Source organism: Notamacropus eugenii, chromosome 3 (assembly GCF_028372415.1).
Source record: "Notamacropus eugenii isolate mMacEug1 chromosome 3, mMacEug1.pri_v2, whole genome shotgun sequence".
Classification (NCBI taxonomy): domain Eukaryota; kingdom Metazoa; phylum Chordata; class Mammalia; order Diprotodontia; family Macropodidae; genus Notamacropus; species Notamacropus eugenii.
In genome coordinates, this window is record NC_092874.1 from 273815004 (window position 1) to 273838107 (window position 23104).

General features: G+C 37.4%; 1 long non-coding RNA gene across 1 annotated transcript in view; it reads left to right on the forward strand.

Annotated features, from left to right (window-relative positions):
- Positions 1-23104, forward strand: part of LOC140534479 (uncharacterized) — a 141994-nt gene that overhangs the window by 92994 nt on the left and 25896 nt on the right. The gene's annotated exons all lie outside the window — the stretch shown is intronic.

The following is a 23104-nucleotide window of genomic DNA, read 5'->3' on the forward strand; positions in this document are numbered from 1 at the left end:
TTATTTAATAATCACTTCTCTCAATACCTATGCATATACATATTATATATAATGCATATGTGTGTGCATATACATATATGTATATATGCATGTGTACATATGTGTATATGTGTGTGTATATATATGTGTGTGTATATATATATATATATATTATATATATATATAATTTAGCAGTCTCTTCACAAAACTGTTCATTTGGATCCCATCCTTTCCCATCTTTTCCCATGGCTTGCCCCTTTACTCATAACTACCCTGTTAATCTTCAACCAATTTTTAATCTATAGGTTAATTCCCTGCTGCCTACAAACTGGCTAGATTTCCCTATCCATTTCAGGATGGAAAAAACAAAAACAAAAACAACTTAATCTTGATTTTATCATCTCCTCATATTACCATTCTATATATCTCCTTCCTTTCTCATAGAAAAAGGTGTCATTGCCTCTATTTCTTCTTCTCCTTCTTACTTCTCAACCCCTTGCAATCAGGCTTCCAACCTCACCACTCCACCAAAACTATTGCATAGCTTTCTTCCTTCCCTCCTTCCTTCCTTCCTTCCTTCCTTCCTTCCTTCCTTCCTTCCTTCCTTCCTTCCTTCCTTCCTTCCTTCCTTCTTTTCTTTCTTTTGAAAAAGAAGAAGAAAGAGATGGAAAAAGAATAAGGAAGAGGAAAAAGAATTCAGAAAAAATGCATGGACATGTCAGCTGAGTCACAATGGAGTCTGACAATGTATGCAGCTTTCCACACTCATGCAAAGATGAGGGGGACATTTTAGGGATTAATAATGCATTGGATGTGGCAGCCCCCCTGCTCACTATGTTACCATCTTTCTGAGAAGTGGTAAACTTATGATAAATGACCTTATTCATGTAATTTTAGAATTCTCACATCTAGGTTTATCATTAAGTTATACTACAGTCATAGATTTAGAGCTTCAGAGAATGTTAATATTCATCGAGGCCAGGAATTTTTTCTCTTTATTTTGTTTTGTTTTTTTTTTTTTTGTCCTGGAAACTTGTGGCCATCTGAAGAGGTCTATGCACTCCAGATTAAGAGCCCATGATCTACTCTAACTTAGTCATTTCCAAGATGCTGAAACTGAAGCCTAGAGAGGTGAAGTTACTTCTCTTCCCAAGATGACAAATATATTAAGGGCCAGTACTGGGAGGAGGATTTTACCTCAGGATTTCTCTCTGTTCTGTTATGTCTCCCTTGTACAAATGGTATTCGATGGACATTTAAATTTTGTCAGTCTTTTGGTTGACTTCTTGGACATGAAAAGCATTGTGGGTGAACACTGGCTGAGAAATAATCATTCTGCTTACTGTCTGTGATGCCTTTTCGTGTGGGACCTTAGAAAGATCCATGCTAGTATGAGAAAATATTAGTCCTTTAATAAGAATCAGCAACAACAGCAAATCTGTGTAAGCTTAGATTACAATTGCATTAGGAAAAGAAGAAAGTTTTGTCAAGTCTTTTCTTGAATCCAGTTTCAGAGTTGTAAGATTTTTGGTGTTTAACATTGTTTATACTTGGCAAAATATTGCTTCCTTTTTTAAGGAAAAAAAAGTACTTAAGAAGGCTCATAAAAATATTCAAAAGGCTTTTCAGACATCAAATAGGTCTTACAAAGCTATATTTTGATGAGTTAAGTGTAGAGGAATCAAAACCATATGGATTATTATTCCTTTTAAATACACCCTAATATTAAAATTAAGGGAAAATCCTTGAGGAGGAAAATGAGCGTTGTGTTGCCCAACTCCAAATACTCAAAAAGCTGCTTTGAGATATATGATCAATCCAAAACACAGCTGGGTTTCCCATTCCTTATTATCACCATGTTTTTCATAATATATCATGTAAAAATATATAGAGTCAGTAATGGCCTCCATGTGATATCTCAAAAAAGTTTGAGGATTTACAGATTACTGTAGAAGCATCTTTGCCCAAATCCAGGATTCAAAGTAAATCATACTACAGAATTCCACAAAAAGTTCAATATTCTCCACTTGTCAGAGTTTATTATAAAGTATCACAATCCAGCTCCGTATAGGAATTATTCCAAGAGGAATAATAAATTTTCTTGGAATAACTTCACTAATGAGAGTTTCATCTAGTTAAGCAATCGTTGAAAGAAAATGTAGTCATCTCAGTCATGAGTCAAACAGCTCACTGTGTCCCATTTAATCTCCACACCCCTGTGATGTAGGGAGTGTAATTATTGTTAGCTGCAGTTTACATCTGAGGAAATTCAAGTTTAGACAAGGTTAAGCAACATGTCCACATTCCCAAAGTCATTGAAAAGCAGAGCTAAAACTGAAATCCAAATTTTCTAATTCAAAGTTTAGTGTTCTTTCCACCATTGCCAAGTAGGAAAAGTTTGGTGGGTCTACTTCATTTGTTAATATCTGATTTTAATTTTCCTTTGGAATTTTGAGGTGACTATTATTTTAAAGTTGAAGGAAAAGCATTTTTATTGAAGACAGTCTTTAACTCCCAGGATGACCCTAAAGTCAAGAGGGTCTGAAAAAGACAAAGAGATGGAGTTGTTGGATCATCAGAGTTAGTAAACATAGTGGAGATTATTGTAGTCAGAAATGGTAAAGATCTGGTTGGACAAGTCATAAACTAAGACAATTAACAAGTAAATAGTGAGACTCTGTATCTGCAGGATGCCCACAAGGGAGCCTTCCTTCCTTCTTTCCTTCCTTCCTTCCTTCCTTCCTTCCTTCCTTCCTTCCTTCCTTCCTTCCTTCCTTCCTTCCTTCCTTCCTTCCTTTAGAAGGATAAGGAAGATTTAGAAAGAGTTACTTGAGAGTCTAGATGGCCTATGAAATCAGAAATAATTGAGTTCAAATTTCACTTCTGATACTTGCAAACTATGTGAACTTGAAGAAGTTTGTGCTTTATATGTCTCCAAGATTTGCCTTCTAAATTAAAAATGAGTTCTAATCTGCATCACTATAGGATACTGCCACATCGATGAAAATTAATTTCTATAGTGTAAAATAATTGCATAGATTTGCTATTTAGATGGCATTTTAAGAATTGTAATCACATAGTCAGTCAATAACATTCAGTAAGCACCTACTATGTGTCAGACACCATGCTAAATGATGTTGTGTTATAACCCCCATTTATAATTCAGGGGTTAAAGCCAAGGGAGATCAGTTGACTTAACTGTGGTCACTAAGCCATCTGACACTTGCATCTTTATCTTCTTACTTGTAGCTTCATGGTCATTAGTAAAACACCTTAACATGGAACACAAATCAACATGGCATTACCCACATTTGGAAAGGTTGAGACAGCCTGTATGCTGACCCAGGACCAGCACATAATGTGCAATTTTATTAATAACTGAAGAATTATTCTTAGAGAACTCTCAGATGATCAAACGATGCCAGAAGACTGTAGAAAGCCACCAGCTTGAAGAAGCCTAAGCACTTGCACAACTTGAATCAAAGTCCTGAGTCCATATTGAGTTTCCTAATATAAAATACATTATGAGGAGTTTTTGGAGCTTAATTCTTTAATTTGACCTATTTCTATCTCAAAAGAGAAACCAATAGACAGAGACAGAGAGAGACAGAAAAAGACAGAGATTTATATTGAACTGAAAATATAGTGCATTTGAACTGAGTCCTCTCTTAGAAAAAATTTTTTTTTCTCAATAACAAGTAAATTGACAAGATTCTAATCTAGTCATTGTGGTTAAACATGTAAATGTGGGGAGACTTTGACTGCCATAGTATACCAGGCAGATCATATACCTATCAAATATATTTGAAAGATTAATTTGGAGAAGTTCCAATCTGTCAGAAGTATATTTTGTATTTCTGATTTTAGATAAATGTTTTTAATATTTGTTTGGTATTTATTAAACACACAATGACTTCCATATTAAACCAAAATGGAAAGCACATTTATTTGCATGTGAATATTAACCTAACTCAAAGCTGAAGAGTCCCAGTTTAAAAAAACTCATAAAGGAATGCTTATTAAATAAATCATATGTAAAATAATAAAAAAAAAAAAACAATAAACTGCCTTGTCACTCTTCATTTATCAGAAGTGAGTATTCCCTTTCCCCTCCATCGTCAGAGAAGACTATCTTAAATTAATGGACAGTTGGGTTTTTCTCACTGATCCAATTCCAAATCTTCAGGGCCAAAGCTCTTGGTTTCACACAAGCTTCACATGGGGACCTGGAGCCAACTTTACTCCTATAACGAGACAGCAGTCATACTTGGCAGAGCTCCCTAGAGAAGGCAGAAAGCATCTGGGAACATGGAGATCCATTATCGGTCAGCTCTCTTCAACCACTCCAGAAGAAGCTGTCCCTTTCACTGGAGGCCAAAGTCATGTTTCTTTCAAGAGGAATGGAGCCTTGGAGCTGCTCCATCTTTGGAAATGTCTTTGAGTGTTATCTGGAACCAAGTCTGACCACACTGTTGTATCTACTCACCACAGAGTTCTTCTGATCTCCATACATGTGCTTGTTATAAGTAATGGCCCTGACTTGGGTATCAAGTTTTGCCTCCAACCACAGAATGGGGACTGGAACATTTCAGTGGTTCAAACTGTAATCTCTTCCAAGGCTATGTAGTTTTTCTTTTCTCTCTCTCTTTCTCTCTCTCTCTCTCTCTCTCTCTCTCTCTCTCTCTCTCTCTCTCTCTCTCTCTCTCTCTCTCTCTCCGTCTCTCTCTCTCTCTCTCTCTCTCTCTCTCTCTCTCTCTCCATCTCCCTCTCGCAAAAAATAAGTCTTTAAATATTAAAAATGCAACTTTATTTTTAAATAAATTTTTTAAACATTCATTGGAAAACAAAGATTAGGCAAAGGAAATTTTACTGGAACTGCTCTCAGGGAATAGTTTCATAACTATTACATTTAATTGAAGTAAGGAAATACAGCTTAGACTTTGTTGTCATTTGGTTGCCTCAGTCATACCCAACCCTTCATGAAGCCATTTGAAGTTTCTTGGCAAAGACACTGGAGTGGTTTGCCATGTCCTTCTCCAGCTCATTTTACAGTTGAGGAAAATGAGGCAAACAAGGTTAAGTGACTTGCCCAGGGTTACAAAACTAATAAGCATCTGAGGTCAGATTTGAATTCAGGAATGAGACTTCTTGACTATAGGCCCAGAGCTCTGTGGACTATGATACCACCTAGCTGCCCCCTTAACTTAGGAGAAGTACAATAGTTCATTGGAAATTCATTGACTGATCTTTTCTTACTTAAAACTTTTTAAATGAGTTCTAAAGAAAATCACCATCAATGGACATGAGTTCCTGTCTTTGACTATGTCATTTCCTTTCTCAGGGTCTTAGTTTCCTCATTTACAAAAACAGAGTATTGGATTAGATTATCTCTAAAATCCTTTCTAGCTCTAAGTGATATGACATGATAAAATGAAGAAACCTACTTCAGAAAGTGGAGTTTTATAGGAGTCAACAAATAATCTGTAATTTGATACTCTGTGCCAGCACTGGCCTGGTTGTGATGAAAGATATGAGGAGGAGGAGAAGAAGAAGAAGAAAAAGAAGAAGAAGAAAAAGAAAAAGAAGAAGGAGAAGAAGAAGAGGTGGAGGTGGAGGAAGAGGAGGACAAAGAGGAGGAGGAGGGAGAAAGAGAAGAGGAAGAAGATGACGATGATGATGATACAGACCTCATCTTTGACTATACATATGAAATAACTGAAGACAAGAAGGATGAATTGACAAGCTTAGTATAATTACATTTTGGTCAAGCCATTCTGGGTATCATGTTTAGTTCAATCCCTTATTTAGGAAGAACATTAAAAAATACTGGAATGTATTCACAGATGAGCTATGAGAACAGTGAGAGAAGTGGAATTCCTGTCATGTAAGCATTCATGGAAAGCACTGGGAATGTTTGGTCTAGAAAAGAGAAGATTTATGAAGAATGAGACTTTTTCTACTTGGCCCCAAAATGCAAAATTGAGGACAATGAGTAGAATTTTCAGAAAGACATAATGAAGACTGGTATAGGGAAAACTTGGTAACAATTAGAGCTCTCCAAATGGCTCACTCTAGATGTTGTCTTTATCTGGGGTAAGCCTAGGGCAGCTATGTGATGTAGTGGATAGAGCATCAGTGCAGGAGTCAGGAGGACCTGAGTTCAAATCTCATCTCAGACACTTGACACTTACTAGCTGTGTGACCTTGGCCAAGTCACTTAACCCCAATTGCCTTATCCTGGGTCATCTCCAGTCATCCTTATGAATATCTGGTCACTGGATTCAGATGCCTCTGGAGCAGAAGTGAGCCTGGTGACCCGCACAGCCCTCCCTCACTCAAAACAAAGTCAAGTGCAAGTCATGTCATCATTTCTCTGATGGCATGGTCTTCTTCAGCAATGAAGGACAAACATACACACCTTACTAGAGACACTCAGAGAAACCTCCATGGAGAAGATAGGACTTTATCTGGGCCTTAATGGCAGAATAGGCTTTGAATTGTCATAATGGAGGAAGCATACCACACAGAGGAAACAGGGTAAGCTAAATCACAAAAGGAAGAATATTCAAGGAAGGAAAAATAGTATAGTGGAAAGAACAGTGGATTTTGCCTCAGAAATCATAGGTTCAGGTCTCACAAATTCCATGTGTAGCAACTCTGTCTAGGAGGAGATCAGTAAAGTCATCCTTAATCCCTTTGGTTCTTCTTGAGACTCTTTTGAATGGGGGCAATTCCTAGATAAAAAGATGAACACAGGTGAAGTTTTTGTTCCAGTCACTAGTGGATAGATATTGAGAGACACACAACAGATGGAGCTTGTGAGCTGTAATATTCTTCAAATGCCCCACAATCCCTCAGGACTACTCTGAGATCCTTGAGTGGGAGCAATTGCCATTATCTGGGAGTGTAACCTGCTAAAGCTAGGGTGGACTGGGAATGGTAAGTCCAAGGTCTATATGAATTATACCTACCTAACTAGAGACAGATAGATGTAGACATACCTATCTATATCTAGATGTAGATATATAGATATAAATATATATATGAATACATACACACTATACATATACACACATATATATATATATATATATATGTATGTATGATACACACACACACATACATGTATTTATATTTATACATTTGTTGCTTCTCCAAACAAAATGTTAGCTCTTATTTTGTTTTGGTCATCTTATCAACAGTGCTTAGAATAGTGCCTAGTGAATTGTAAGTCAAATTAAGCCAAATCAACAAATTGACAAGAATATGTTCACTTTATGTCAAGCACTGTGAGAAAACACTAGGTGCTTAATAAATTCCAGTTGGTTGACTAAATAGGTTTTATTTTATAGTCAATGTTTTATTAGCCCAATTATTTTCATGGGAGCTGAAGACTCTTTACCTTTTCCCTTTTGTTATAGAAATATAAACATGGAAAGTCTTTTAATACACTCTGAGAAGGAATGAAATGTATATTAAAAGCTATCACTGGTAAATTAAGGAAAGCTGAGCTTGAACTTGAGTTGGAATCTTGACTGTGCTATTTATTCTCTGCATGAATTCTGGCAGGTCAGGATCCTCCCTTGTCCTTCAGTTTCCCCTTCTGTCAAAAGGAAGCTGGATTAAATGACCTCTAAGGTTCCTACTAGCTCAGAATCCATAATCACATGAAATTGATGTTCCCACAGAAACCCAAGGGAGCCAAAAGGAGTGAGAACCATCCCCCAAATCTAGCTTGAATCTAACCAGAGCTTTGCTCCTGGACCACACATTACGTATGTACTTGTTGTGTGACAGAAATCAATGCACAAGTCCACTAATTTCTTTGGGCCTCAGTTTCCTATTCTGCAAAATGGAGGTTGAATTAGACTAATCCTTTCAGTTCAAACTTCCAACTAGTGTTTTGTTATTTTGACTTTTCGGAACAAAGATTAGGTTAGGGAATTGTAGCAAATGATTCATGTTAGTGTCAGTTCACAGAAGACAGAAATCCACTGTAGGTGGGAAATATGATAAAAGCACTATTTAAATAAAAGCAATACTTAAAAGAAGCTAAAAGTGACAAGACCAGTTAGGAAAAACATTATAATGATTCAGATGGGATATGATATTGATATCAATTGGCAGAGGTGGCAATAATAATAATTAATATTTATTTATAAAGTACTTATTAGGTGCCAGGCACTATATTAAATGTTTTACAATTATTTCTCACAGCAACCCTAAGAGTTAGGAGCTATTACCATCCCCATTTTAAAGAGAAGGAAATATGTGACTTAGCCAGGGTCACTCAGTAATGGTCTGGGACTAGATTCAAAATCAAATCTTCCTCACTCGAAGCACGGTGCTCTGCCCACTGTGCCAACTAGCTGCTCTACAATAAGAAGGAATGAGAAGAGACAAATTGCTGCTTTCTTAGAACTAAATCTCTTCTCCCTTTAAAAATTAAACTCCTCAGAGGACTGAACCAGCTGCCTACCAGCTGGAGTGTTGAGCAAATAAGCAATAAATTTGGTTCATTCTTTCAAGAAGTTTGATTTTAAAATGCTGGAAAGGCAAATCACCAAATCATAAAGAGGGTCAAGTAAAGGACTAGTTTTCTGTTGGTTTGCTTTTGGTTTCTTAGTATTAGAATTAGTGACTGGAAGTGTAATTACCTTTATTTAGAGCACACTCAGAGGAAGAAGCTCATTCTGCCAGATGGGTGACTTCTCTAAAATGTAGTTGCCTTGAACACTGATAAATTAAGTGGTTAGCCCAGAGTCCCCTGGTCAGTTTATGTCAGAACAAGACTTGAACTCCCAGTTTTCTTGGCCTTGAGACAAACTCTCTAACACTATGGCTGATTGTCTCTCTCCTTTATAATATCAGAGCCTTTTCATATTTGAAGGCAAAGGATAAATCTATTGAATAGTGCCAAAGACAAGACAATTGTGTCTGGCTCTCTTTTACTTCTCTGACCACTCTTGCAAATTTTCAAGTTTCCAGTTATACTATAGCAGGTTAAAAATGAAAAATAAAACAAAATTAATGAGAAGGCCTAAGATACATGAATATATGTGAAATATATGTATATATATATATATATACACATATGAAATAATATATGAAGCTTCATTCCAAAATTGGCAAATCAGGGAATCAATCAGGCTTGAATGAATCTGTGACTAAGTTTTGATTTTAGAAATCTATCCATATTTTGTTGTTATTCAGTCATCTAGTATCTGGCTCTCTGTGATCCCATGTAGTGTTTACTTGTCAAAAATGCCAGAGTGGTTTGCCATTTCCTTCTTTAGTTGACTGAGACAAACAGTGGTTAAATGATTCACACAGCTAGTGAGTGTCTGAGGTCATATTTGAACTCAGGTCTTCCTGACTTTAGGACCAGCACTTTATCCACTGAGCCGCCTAGCTGCCTCCATCAATAATTTTTTTCAAAAGAATTACACTTAGATCAGAAATAAAGCCCTCATTTCTTGAATTTAAGACTTCTTCCCTTCCCATTGTCTAAAATCTCAGTCGTTCCACTCCCCTGAAAAGTTCATCCCTTCTCCCAGCTGATGACTTCTTGACTTATGGCTCCATCTTCCACCTCTCACCTACCTCGAGGGCTAAATTTCCAGCTAGGGATGTAAAACAAATGGAAAGTCTCATTCACTCCTTCAACGAGTTTGATTCTGAGAGGGAAAAGAGATCCAAAGGATTAGGTGGGGTCAAGTGAGGAATTCTTGTTGTTGTTGATTTTTGTCTTAAGACTATTGGAGCTTTTTGTATTTGATGGCAAAGAAGAGAAACATTTAAGATCTTGCACTGAGTGGAAATGAGTGGGAGCAAAGTACTAAGGAAGAAAGCATCAGATTTAGAAGTGAGATAAAGGTTTTAAACAGAGAGAAGATGAAAGACACCTTTTCCTCTGCTCCTACAAGAGTGTAAGGCTGGATTTTGGAGATGGGAGGAAGTGTGTGATGAAAAGGATAGGAGATAGAGAGGCAGCAGACTGTAATGACTGAGTCTGTATTTAGAATCAAGAAGACTTGGGTTTGAATTCAACCTCAGGTACTTACTTGATGACCCCATTAACTTCTCTAGGCCTCAGTTTCCTTATCTGTAATATGTGTGGGGGACAGGCTCAATGAACTCTAAATCTGAGTGGTCTTACTGTCAATGAAGAAAGGTGAATAATCATTGGCTGTTAAATGAGAATGGGGGGAAAGGGATTTAAGGGTAAAAGACAATACCCTTCATGGTGTGGTGTGTAATGTCAGGATCACACAATCTCAGAGCTGGATCGGAAGACCACCTAATTCAACCCTTACCTGCATAAGTGCCCCTTCAGTATCCTATCAACAAGTAATTTGTACCTAAATTAAAATTTCCCTACCAACCAATAAGGTGTGATTTTTGACAATTTTTGACATATTTTGCTCAGCCATCACATGGAATCACATCTGGAGATTTCTTTTTTTTTGTATGAGAACAGAGTGACCCTGTCTTTACTGTTCTTTTCCCAGAGTGGAGAACACATGAAGGCCTTTGGCCTTCGACCCAGGAAACAGGGATGGGATGTTGTGGGATCAGTTACTTTGAAAGATACATAGAGCATTTTGGGTTGGCAGGACAGTGGGCTAGCAACATAAGGGACCTACTTTTGTTTCAGAGTCACATGTAGGCTTGGACTTGGGGAGAAAAATATGAGAATGATCTCAACAGGACCTCCTTTATTACCCTCTATGCTTCATGAAGGCAATTTGGAGAAACAGGCTTGATATTTTTTTGGAGTAAGACTGGAGCTCTTCTACATCACTGTTCCCCAAAATTATTGTTAAGTCCATTATATATGGTATGAAGGAGCTATCCTGAAAGTTTGGATTATAACAATGTTTTATTGCTGGAATTTTCTACAGCTTGGCTCATTCCTCCTCATGTCTTAGAAGAGTTTTCCTCCCCAGCACTGTTGTTGAGAAAGATCTGCAAACCTTCCCACTGAGACAAATTATTTTGTTTTCAAAGTAAGTTGCATGACACTCTCAAAGTTATCAGAAAAATAAAAAGTAATCATTTATTTTCAATAACTATTTCACCACTCCCTTTGAAGATGTTAACAGTGATCCTCAATCTAGCTCAGCTTTGTTGTTGGCAGTAGAGATGGCTCGCAGAAAAGGTCAAATCTCTCCCTCACTTTGCCCCCAAAACTTATATCTATGTTCTTCCAATATTATTAACCCCATAGAAAGAAGAGCTAGGAACAAAGTAGCAGCAATTTCTGGATAATGGAAAAGCACCAGTGTTGAAAAGAAAGAAATTATTAAGATATTTTCCACTTTCTGTCTCTGTCTTTCTATGTGTGTGTGTGTGTGTGTGTGTGTATGTGCATGTGTGTGCCTGTCTCTCTGTCTCTGTTTCCATGTCTCTGTCTCTCTGTGTCTTTCTTTGTGTTTCTCTTTCCATGCATCTATCCTCCCTCATCTTCACCTTCCTCCCCTCCTACTTTCTTTTCTTCCTTCCTCCTTCCCTTCCTTTTTTCTTTCCTTCCTTCTTTCCTCCCTGGTCCTCTGTCATCCTCTCTCTGTTTCTGTGTGTCTCTGTCTCTCTGTGTTTCCCACCCCACCTGCCTCACTCTCCATGTCTCTGTTTCTCTCTTTCTCTGTCGCTTTGTCTCTCTCTGTGTCCTTGTCTCTGTGTTTCTGTGTCTGTGTCTTTATCTCTCTCTGTCTCTCTCTCCTTCCCTCCATCCCTCCCTCCTTCTCTGTTACTTAATGTGGCTCCCATTTTCTACAAGGTAAAGCCTGATGCTTTTCTTCGTAATCTCCTAGCCTCCAGAAAAATAACCTCTAGATGGTATGAAGGTTAAATGAGAGGAGTAGATCAGATAGCCTCTTGAAGTTCCTCCCCCTCTAAATCTATGAACCTAAGAGCTGACAACTAATAATAAAATGTAAGGGATGTGTGAGGGAGAAGGAAGAGTCAGGGTTGACTGTCATTTCACACCTCAATTTCCACAATAGAAATAGAGAAGTCTGGACCACCATCTTCTCTATGAAATCTTTTCTCATTCCAACTCACCTCCCAGCTGCTAGTGTCTTTGTCCAGCAAATTGTGTGGTATTTATTACTTATTTTCTATGTTAATAAAAATATACACATTATGGCCATTGATTGGAATGTAAGTTCCTTTTTGTCTCTGTTTTCTCAACACTGCTCTTAGTGCCTGGTACATAACAGAAACCTCTTAAATATTTGATTGAACTACTTGAGAAGGGGAGAATTTGGAAGGCAAGACTGAGTTCCATTTTGCACAGACCGAATTTGTGGTGTTTATGAGATGCCCAGTAGGACCTGTCCAGCAGCTTGAGCATGAATAGAAGTATTGAGCTAACTCTCCCAGAATTCTCTAATTTTCCCCTATTAAATCAATAGTCCCTTTTAAATCATGCCTCAGCCTCCAATGTTTATGTGATTTCTCTTTTTCTTAGTTTTACACATATATATGCAAATTAGATGAAGTATCCATCATGCCTCTAGCTCAGGAGTTCATAACAAGATTCTCTATCTGTTTAGCGACCTTGAAATTGCTTTTCTTTTAATGTTTACATCTTGGAGTATAGAAATAAATGATTTTTCTTTGCCTCTATAAAATTAAGCTGTCCCTTCACAAGTAAGGCATCCTTCCACCCAGGTGGTAAAGAAGATCATATCCTTAAATCTGTACCACAGTCATTGTCTCTCTCAAAATATCCAAATCCCATCTGAAAGTTGTACTTCTACATTCACATATATTAGTAATTTATATTAAAATAAAGTCACTTTTCTACTCATATTAGGCATTGCAATGTTCATACACTGACAATATCATATTCATTATTATAAATCCCTTTATTTACTCAAAAATGCCTTCCCTGTCCTTTTCATCATTCACTGTTCCTTACAGAAAAGTCTTTATAAGATGATGCCTATGACATAGTCGGTGCTCTTTGTTGGTTGATCAATTTAATAGATGCCAAGACTAAAGTGGAGGGAATTTTGGTGCATGATTATCTGTTTGCAGATGACTAGGCACTCAGTACAACCTCTGAAACTGAAATACAACAAAGTATAGATCAATTCTCTGCTGCCTGTGCTAATTAACACCAAGGAAACAGATGCTCCAAAATCCAACACCATACATGGAACACGGTTATAGGAAATGGAAAAGTATTAAAAACTGTGGATAAATTAGCTTACTTTGGTAGTATACTTTTCAGTGATATACACATTGATAATGAGGTTGACTCGTGTTGCTAGAGATAGCTTAGTGTTTGGGAGGCTCTGTAAGAAAGTGTGGGAGAGAAGAGGGCTTAGACTGACTACCAAACTGAAGGTCTGCAGAGCTTCTGTGCCAACCTCATTGTTGTATGCCTGTGATCTGAATCACTTCCATTTGAATTGTTTTAGGAAAATTCTGAAGATCACCTTGCAGGATAAGGTACCAGACACTGAGGTCCTTTCTTGAACTAAAATGCCAAACATTCAAACTCTGCTTCAGAGAGCACAACTCCAATGTTATATGAATGCCAAATATATGCTTGCCTAAAATATTGCTTTATGGAGAACTCACGTAAGACAAGCACTCACTTGATAGTCAGAAAAAGTGATACAAGGACTTTCTCAAGGTCTCTCTTAAAATATTTGAGATTGATTGTGTGACATGGAAGACATTGGCACAGGACTCCCTAGCATGACATGCCCTCATCACAGAAGGTGCTGTGTTCTCTGAACAAAGTAGAGTTGAAATAGCTCAAAAGAAACATGAGATGCACAAATCTAGAGAATACATCCCAAATGTCCATGTGGACTATTTGTGCCTGACCTGGAGAAGAGAATTCTGAGTTTGTATTGGTCTGATCAGTCAAGGTCAGACACACGGTAACGACTTACATAGTGATACAATTTTGGTCCTCTTTCAGAATGAAGGACAACCAATTTAATGGATGCAGAAAATGAGGCCTAGAAAAGTTAAATGTTAATTTTATATATACATACACACATACATACACACAAATTAATATCTTACTATCTCCATCCCTAATGGAAAAATTAATTTACATTTTAAAAATATTTTTCCCTCAGTTCTGAAGGACTTATGTTGAAAGGTGCTGTTCATTTCCAGAGAAAGAACTGGAGGAGTCTGAATGTAGATCTAAGATATTTTTTTCTTTATTTTCTTCATTTTCCTTGGATTTTTTTGTCTGTGTTTTCTTTCCCAGAAGATTTACATGGAAATGTGTTTTGCATGACTACACGTATATAACCTATGTCAAATTGCTTACCTTCTCAATCGGGGGGAAGAGGAAGAAGGGAGAGAATTTGGAACTTGAAATTTGAAATGTTAAAATTACTTTTATATGTAATTGGGAAAAAAATATTAAATTGAAAAATACTTTTCCCTGTGTTTTTCAATAATAAGACAGATTTAAAAATATATAAGCAAGTTTATAGAAAGTTATGCTTATCTGAATTTAGGCCTTAACCTGAACATGAGATCTCTTGGCCAAAGCATTTAGTTTGGCTGAAATAGCTTGGCTCAGAGGAGCAATCAATGTATGGGGAAACAGGAGGTCTAATTTCATTGTTTTCTTTCTACCTTCCCTTCCTTTCTCATTACATTTTTCTCTTCCACACATGGTAGGGTTCACCAAACTGGTCTTCTTCCTGTTCCTCTCACACAAGATTCCACTTCCCATCTCCATGATTTTGCACTGAAATGCTCTTTCCTCTCTCCTGTGCCCCTCAAAATTCTTGGTCCTCTTAAAACTCTAGTGCTACCTTTTTCATGAGGTCTTCTTGATGCTCCTGACTTAACCCTATCTTTCAAGGCTACCTTGTACTTGTTTTGTATGTTTTCTCTTTACATACACGTATATACCCACATATATGTGTGGTATATATCTTATATGTTCATGTGTATATGTGTGTATTTATATATGTCTGTACATTCCTCTTTCCTAGACTTCAAGTAGAACTCAACAATCATTTGGAGATGTTAGAATACAAGCAACTCGAGAGCAGGGATCATTCCATTCTTTCTCTTTGTACATCTATTGCCCATCTCTGTATCTGACATATAATAGATGCTTAATAAATCTTGGTTCATTGATGTGACTTGGGCTAGTCAATTTACTTTTCTAGGCCTCAGTTTACTCATCTGTAAAATGAGAGGATTGGATTAAATGATTTTTAGGACGCTTTCCAGCTCTTACACTATATCTCTTCCTCTCAGTGTATATTTTTTTTTTGTATTTTTCCTTTCAACTACATAAAATACTATATTGAAACAAATTTGTTAACTGTATTTTAATTTTCTTCCATTTGAATGAAGATGTTTTATTCACTTTTATCAATATTTCATTCTTCATCTTTGTCACTTTTATTGTACTCTTCCTCCTAATCATCCTCTAACATGTAATTTTCACTACCGTAATATTACAACTATGGCCTGCTCTCAGCTTCTCAGCAAAACCAATTTGAGAGGGCCCATATCCAGGCCAACAGGCTAAATGTTCTTCAGCCATTAAAAATGCGCATTAGAAATATACTGGATTTCTTGCACATTAAGCATTCTGGAAATAATCACAACACAAAATTATAACATTTAGATTCATAGCTAAGGCAGAATTTGCATAAAGAAACAAAAGCTTGACATTTGGAGAAAATGTGGGAGGGGAATTTGCCACATTAGTTTTCTGATCTGGAAACATGATGGTGATCATTTCACTCCCTCGTTTGGAAATCTCTAATGACTCCTCACTGTCTGTAAAATATACCACTCAAGGAACATAACATAAGGTAAATGAAACAGATCATCCTAGGGCCTTAGCTTTCCCATTGACTTTCTACTGGACCATTATTAAGACACAAGATTAATCTCTCAGAATGTATTTTTTCTAACAATGATATTTTCACTGCTTAAGAAAGTTCAGCCTCCTCAGGATATTTTGCACTTTGATAGGATGTTGAATGGATTTTCCAATATCTATTGGCTTTTGCTCATTGGTACTCATTACTTGAAAACTCAAATAGCGAATTATCCATCTTTCTAGAAAATGAACTAAAAGTCTGCAAAACCTTAAAGAGATAAAGAGGTGGCAGAAAGCAAAAATTACTGTAGAAAGTGATTGGCTCTTGTTTGCCTGGGTTGGTTTGACAGACATGTTGTGTCTGTCACCTTTTACTCTGCAAACAGGAGACTGCATCCTGAAAAAAGAAGGAAGAGGGATTGTGATCATGCAGAAGAAAATCCCCATCCTTCATTCAATGACACACAGTTCAGGCAAGCTGTCAAAACAAGATGGTGGAGCCCTACCCCTCACACACTACAGAGATATTGTCAAGTCATTGAACTGAAAGGAGCACAAGAGAATAGGTAATAATGGCATTAGGGGAAACATTTGTCATTGTGGAGGTTGCTCTGTGCTTTCCCTCCTTGGTAAGAGGGAAAATATTAGGTTCAGTGCTAGCAATCCCCCTGCTAGTCATTCCCACCTTGGGTGTTGGTTGTTACTTGCTTGGGGAGAAATTAGCATAGGGAGCCATTAAAAACAACATTCACCATACTGTGTGAATCAAAGATGTTCATAGTCATGGAAATGGAAAGTTACTTCCTTCTACTTTGTGTGGTTGATATGGAACCAACCACTTACTTAGGCATGAGTTTTAAGAGTCATATTTTCTTTTTGGTTATTCCTAAGGGATCCTGTGTCAGGATGGTTCTTGTGTCTTGTCTCTATGGATAGCTGGATTGGAAAGCTGGACTAAGATGGTCAAATAAACGAAGGAAAAAGAGCTTAATGAGAATTATCCCCAGAATGGAGAGGGGAATACCACTAGTTTTTGTCTGAGAGCAATCCTGGGGTGCTCTCTCTTCATTATGCTTTGTCCTCTATTCTCAAAGAGTACCTTGCCATCAGAAAGATGATGCCATGACTTACAAGTGAATTGGATTTATCAGTGTGCCATTAGAAGTAGCTGGGGCTGCAGTCAAGAAGACCTGAGTTCAAACCTGGTGTCAGACATTAGCTGTGTGAACTTGGACATGTCACTTAACTTCTGTCTTTCTCAGTTTCATTATCTATAAAATGGGAACAATAGTAGTAGCTATACCCTAGGGTTGTTTTGAGGATCAATTGAGACTATTTTAAAGTGCTCTTAACACAGCGCCTGGAAAATCGTAGCCTTTAAAGAAAAGCTCACTTCATTTGGGGGAAATATCAAACCAACATGGACAGACCTGTCCATACCATTGAGTGTTATCTCCTTTATGTAAAGCAGACATAATTCTGGGGTCACAGACTTGAAAGTGAAAGGTATCATGAAAGGCATCCAGGCCAACTGTCATTTTATAAATGAGGTATCTGAGAGAGATCAAGTAATGGGTCTAGGGTCACGCAGTTAATAATTGTCTGAGGCAGGATTTGAACTCAACTCTCCCTGATTTCTAAGACTAACACTTTATCCACTGGATCACCTAGCTGCCGAGATCTGAGTTCTAGTCTTGGCTCTGCCACTGTCTTGTATGATCTTGAGGAAGTCTCAATCTCTGTGGCCTTTAGTTTCCTTAACAAAAAAGTTAACTAGATCTCTGAGGTCTCTGCTATCTCTAGAATATCAGGTATTTTGTGTTTGGTGCTTTAGTGATCTAAGGGATCTGTAATGTCATTACTGTGCAGATTATAACCCCTCCATGCCTTTTAATTCTTGCAATCTTTTGGCCATGCATTTTCATAAGTCTTCAAGTTCAAGGGAGTCCCGAGAGAATTCTTAGCCCTCGCTAAAATTCATCATGGATAAGTCCACCCAGTTTTCCAGTATCCATAAGGGATAGCCATGTATGCATAGAAATAACACCACTGAAATAAGTCTCATTCATATTCTACTTGCTAATATATTATAGAATTGGATGGAATGGGATTTTTTTTATTACCGTTACATTTTCAGTTATCAAGCATTTTTCTCCCTGCCACCCCTCCACTTACAAGCACATTGAAAAAGAAAAAAAAAGAAAAAAAAACTTGTAAAAAATAAGTATAGTCAAGCAAGACACATTCTTGCGTTAGTAGCATCCCCAAATGTGTTTCATTCTGCATATTTGCCTATTGCCTCTCTGTTAGGAGGTGGATCAATCCATTGTTTATCTCCTAAAATCATGATTAATCATTGCGTTGATGGGAGTTCCTAAGAGTTTCAGAAGTGTTTCTTTTTACAACGTTATAATACAGATTCTATTCATCATTGTGCTTACTCTAATCTGCATCAGCCCTCTCAAGTCTTCCCAAGTTCCCCTGAAATCACCTCTTGCTCTATTTCTTATATCCCAATAAAGTTCGATGACATTCAGGTACCATAATTTTTTAAAGTCATTTTTCAATAATGGGTACCCCCATAATTTTCAGTTCTTTTCTGATTCAGAAGGAGCTATTATAAATACTTTTGTGCCAATAAGACCTTTTCCTTTCTTAAATTTCTTTGAAATATAGACCTAGTGGTCTTTCACTTGAGGAATCAAAACTGAGGTTAAGGTATGTTAAGTGACTTGGCCAGGGTCACACAGTTAGGAAGTGTCTGAGACAATATTTTAAACGGGTTCTTTGTGACTCCAAATCCATCATCCTAGCCATTATCCCTGAGACCTAGAAACAAGAATTGACTTACCTAAATTTAGACAATTAGATCCAAAGTCTTGAAGGGGATTCAGTTTTCTTGACCAGTCTTAAGCTCAGTTTTTCCTGTCGTTTACCAGACTTTGTGGTCTTTAAACTTTAAAGAATGTAAAATTAAGCTGTCAGTTAAGCAATTAACATATCTATTCAATGAAAAAAACCAAACTTTTGTCTTAAAAGTCACCATCAAAATTTTTCTATCTGAAAACTGCATTTATGGATTAAAAGAACGTCAGACGCTACCTTACCCTAGCCACTCATATTTGCCAATGTAAAGGAAAGAAAAAATCCATCTGAGTTTTTGACTGCATAATAAATCTTCACCGCTAGGTGGTGCAGTAGAAAGAATTCTGGGTCTGGGGTCAGCATAAGTTCACATCTGATCTCAGACACTTACTAGCTGTGTGACTCTGGTCAAGTCACTTCACCCTGTTTGCCTCAGTTTCCTCATCATGAGCGGGAGACGGAAAAGGTAAATCACTCCAGTATCTTTGCCAAGAAAACCGCAGATGAGGTCACAAAGAGTCAGACATGACTGAAAAATGACTAAAACTGAAAGGTTGGACTTTAAATATATATTTCCTGTTAACAGAGAAAGGTCCTCTGACTCCAAATCCAGCACTTTTCATCATATCATGCTGCCTGCTTATCACCTTTGTGGTTTTCAAAGTAAGTGTATCTACAGAGAAGAGTTAATTCTAAAAATATAAAATGTGCGTGTTTGTAACTTGCCTTCAGCATCATATTGCAGACCACCTTGGCAGACTTCCATGGACCACCATTGGTCCAAGGACCACACGGAGACATTACTCATTTAGTTGAATTGGATCAAAAAGCTCTTCGGTGGATAGTTTAGTTTCAGAAAGACATACTAGGCAACGTTTAACCTCTTCACTTTCTTCTGTCAATGAAGATTAAAAGTCTTCCTCCCTACCACCTCCCTCCAATTTTTAAATTAGAACCAAGCTAAATTAGTTCCTTGTGTTTTTAGCTTTTGTGGCTCATGCTATGTAAGAATAGAAATGAATGATAAAAGTAAAATGAAGACCAACCAGAAACAAACACACACACATACACACACTCACACTCACACACACACACACAAACACACACTGAACACATACACACTGCACATGCTGCACACACACTGCACTCACAAACACATACACAAACACACACACACACTGCACACACACACTGCATACACACATACTGCACACACATGCACATGCACACTGCACACACACTGCATACATATACACTGCATACACACACAAACACACACAAAAATGCACACATACTCACAAACACACACACTGAACACACACACACACACACATACACACACACTGCACACATGGAATGGAAACAAAAATAACTAAATCTCTCCATTGTCAAGAGACCAGAACAAAAAAGAAAGAAAAAAAATGAAGCCACATTTCCACCCTCCTCTTTTTTCATACCCTACCTCTCCTAATATTTGCAGGGGTCGTGTTCTTTAGCCAAATGTTACTTTGCATTGTGTCTAAACTACTTGAAGGTTTTTGTTCAAAGGTTTACTCCTTCTTTCGACTTTAAGCCACAAAATGCCTTCGAAAGAACAAACATAATTAAGTTAGAGGAAAAGGCTGCCTGCTGCTGCCTCTCCTGGAGTTCATCCTTTCCGGCCCTCCTCAAAATAGCAGATGTTTGCTGAGTGAAAGAAGAGGTGAACTCTCTCTTCTAAGAAAATATCTTCTTAGAAAAAAAAAAAAGGTGGACCATCTCTTCCTCTAACTAAGGAGTCATTTGGGGTTACCTCTTCCCCTCCTCCCCTCCCTGTGTTTGAAGGGAATTGAATACAAAAGTGGATTCCAACTCTTCAGTCCCACATGATCTGCCTTTTATTTACTTGCACCATCATCCTTATGACATTACTTCTTTCCTCCATCTTTGCTCTCCCCAGTTGGGATGGTTTGTTCCTTGAATGAGAACAGAGAATTTGCTCTCTCATCTTTCCCTTCTCCCCACAATTTCACCATATAATGGATCTTCTTGATTGAATATATTGGCCATAGACAATTTTGAGGGAGTCCAGGTTGCTTCTGCCTCCACCCTCTCCTCCATCCCAAATGAATGATGGGAGGGAGATGGCATGAGTGAACTCCAAGGTGTACATAAGTTGAAGTAAGCAGAATTTTTAAGTATAAAGGAATCATTTAGAGCTGGAAGGGATCTTTGAAGGCATCATATTCAACTACCTCATTTTATGGATGAGGAAACTGATTCCTAAAGAGATTATGACTTATCCAACATCACACAGGTAGGAGAGGTGGCATGGGGAAGGGAAGATTTACAGAGAATATCTATCTGTCTGTCTATCTATCTATCTATCTATCTATCTATCTATCTATCTATCTATCTATCTACCCCTTATACGTGTGTATGTGTGTATATGTGTATATATATGTATGTATACACAACACACACTGAAAGAGACAGAGAGAGAGAGATAGAGAGATAGAGAGAGAGAATACAATAGAATATAAGTAAACTCCTTGAGGATAGATACTGATTTTTTTTATTTTAATTAGTTTATTTATTTTAAGTTTTCAACATTCATTTCCACAAAATTTTGAGTTCCAAATTTTCTCCCCATCTCTCTCCTCCCCCCACACAAAATGCCTTGTATTCTCATTTCCTCTTCCACCAATGTGCCCTTCCTTCCAACACCCCACACTTCCCTTATCTTCATCTTCTCTTTCGTCCTTTAGGGCAAGATAAATTTCTATACCCCTTTACCCATATTTCTTATTTCCCACTTGTATGCAAAAACAATTCCTAAAACTTTGAATTCCAACTTCTCTTGCTTCTTCCCTCCCCACCCATCCCCACTGAGAAGGCAAGCAATTCATTATAGGCTATGTGTATGTGTGTGTGTGTGTGTGTGTGTGTGTGTGTGTGTGTGTGTATAGCTTTGCAAATGACTTCCATAATAGTCATGTTGTGTAGACTAAATATATTTCCATCCATCCAATCCTGCCCCTCATTTCTTCTATTCTCTCTTTTGGCCTTGTCCCTCCTCAAGAGTGTTGACTTCTAATTGCTCCCTCCTCCCATTTTCCCTCCATTCCATCATTCTCCCCACCCTGCTTATCTCCTTCTCCCCTACTTTCCTGTAGCGTAAGACAGGTTTTCATACCAAATTGAGGGTGCATGTTGTTCCTTACTTGAGCCAAATGTGATAAGAGTAAGCTTCACTTTTTCCCTCACATCTCCCCCTTTGCCCCTCCATCAGAAAAGCTTTCTCTTGCCTCTTCTATGAGAGATAATTTGCAACATTCTGTTTCTCCCTTTCTATTCCCAATCTATTCCTCTCACCCCTTAATTTTATTTTTTAAGATATGATCTCTTCCTATTCAACTCACCCTGTGCTTTCTGTGTGTGTGTGTGTGTGTGTGTGTGTGTATAAATAACCCTTCCAACTCCCCAGATACTGAGAAAAGTTTCAAGAGTTACAAATATTATCTTTGCATGTAGGAATGTAAACAGTTCAACTTTAGCAAGTGCTTTGTGATTTCTCTTTCCTATTTACTTTTTCATGCTTCTCTTGATTCATGTTTGGAAGTCACATTTTCTATTCAGCTCTGGTCTTTTCATCAAGAATGCTTGAAAATCCTCTATTTCATTGAATGGCCATTTTTTTCCCCTGAAGTATTATACTTAGTTTTGCTGGGTAAGTGATTCTTGGTTTTAATCTTAGTTCCTTTGACTTCTGGAATATCATATTCCAGGTCCTTCGATCCCTTAGTGTAGAAGCTGCTAGATCTTTTGTTATCCTGGTTGTATTTCCACAATACTTGAATTGTTTCTTTCTGGCAGCTTGCAATATTTTCTCCTTGACATGGGAACTCTGGAATTTGGCTACAATATTTACATAAATTTGGAAATTTATAACTATAAGACCTATGATTTCATTAGTGTAGTGAATTCCAAGTGAGGATTTTTTTCTTTCCTACAAAAAAATAAGTCTGCAACTTTTTTGCAGCTTATAGTTTCAGAAAGTTTACTGGGAATGTGAGAGGTTAAATGCCTTGCCCAGGTTCACCCAGCCAGCTTATGATAAAGGAAGTTCTTGAATCCATGCCTACCTGATTCTGAAGGCAAATGCCCACTGAGAGAAACCATATGTGAGTATGCTTATCTACATAAATACACATACACATACATGTCTATTAATATATACACATACATATGCATGTTCACTAAATGTGACATATATTCACATGTATATGTGTATATATGCTTACACATGCATGTGTATATATGTGCCTGTGCATACACATATATATATATTGAGGTAGACATGCATGTATGTGTGCCTAACCTTCTCTGTTCCTTGCTATTACTTAAATCAATTTGACCGTGCAACTTTTAATATTTCTATCAGTTTAA